Genomic DNA, 1,385 nt, shown 5'->3' with positions numbered 1-1,385 from the left:
GGTAGGGGAACAGAGGTGGGGGGAGGGGTATGGGAAACTTTCGGGATAGCATTTGAAATGTAAATAAAGAAAATAATAATAATAAAAAAAAGAAACTGATGTGTGATGGTAGACCAGATGACTGAACAAATGGCTCAGTGGTTAGGAGCTGCTCATGAGATGGTCAGAGTCCTACTCCCGGCACCCACTTCAGGCAGCTCACAACTGTGAATGACACCAAGCTCACTGGATCCAATAGCCTCCTTCCTGCTTCTTGGTCACCCATACATACATTCACATGCACAAAATATGCTTTTAATTTTTCTAAAAGGATGAATAATAAAATGGGATTCTTCTCCATCGCTCACCCATCTACCAGAAGAATTATCTCACCAAAACTCACAGTGGGACTTGAGGCTTGTGAGCTTGTGCACTTGTCTCCGGGACAGCCCTGCCAGTCTCTTTCCCCAGCTTACTCAGCTTCCCCTCTGTATCAGGCTTCTGCGTCCCTCCCTGGCAGGCCCATGGACAGAGCAGTTAGCCAGCTTCTCCGTGCCCCCCATCCTTCCCCTGAGTCTGCAGGTGCGCTAGCTCTGCTGTGTGGATCTCTGCATCCTGTTTCTCTGTCCCTTTTGGAATAAATATTTTCCTAGTTCTAAATCCTTCCCTTTACTGGGTCACAGGCAGGTAGTTTGGTCCAGACCTGTTATCCAAAAATCATCAAGGATTTTTAGTGGATAAGAGATAATTCCAAGTTTTGAATTCCCTTTTTGCTATATTGACTTCATCAGGGGTTTAGAAGTAACTTTTAATAAATAAATAAATAAATAAAAAGAAGTAACTTAAAACTAAACAGATAAGATAATTACAGGTCAAGTCACGGTTCTTAAGCATGTGTGACAGATATGACACACTGAGCTGTCGATCAAGGTTCTTAAATGTGTGTGGCAGATATGACCCACTGGGCTGTCAATCAAGTTTCTTAAATGTGTGTGGCAGGGGCTGGAGAGATGGCTCAGTGGTTAAGAGCACTGACTACTCTTCTGAAGGTTCTGAGTTCAAATCCTAGCAACCGCATGGTGGCTCACAACCATTCATAATGAGATCTGATGCCTTCTTCTGGTGTGTCTGAAGACAGCTACAGTGTACTAACATTTAATAATAAAGATTTTTTTTAAATGTGTATGGCAGATATAACACACTGAGCTGTCAATCAAGGTTCTTTTTTTTCTTATCTCATTTTAACATATTATTTATATAAATAGAAAAGAGAAAATATACAAAAACATTAAAAACTTTCCTTTTGTTTTTTCTTGTGAGAGTATTTTTTTGTTTTTTAGTCTTTTATGTATTTATGTATTTATTTATTTACACTCCAGATTTCATTCCCCCACACACCTTTCAAC

This window comes from Mus pahari, chromosome 14, assembly GCF_900095145.1.
Source record: "Mus pahari chromosome 14, PAHARI_EIJ_v1.1, whole genome shotgun sequence".
NCBI classification, from domain to species: domain Eukaryota; kingdom Metazoa; phylum Chordata; class Mammalia; order Rodentia; family Muridae; genus Mus; species Mus pahari.
The sequence above is the reverse complement of the archived record's forward strand: the minus strand, read 5'-3'. Positions refer to the sequence as shown.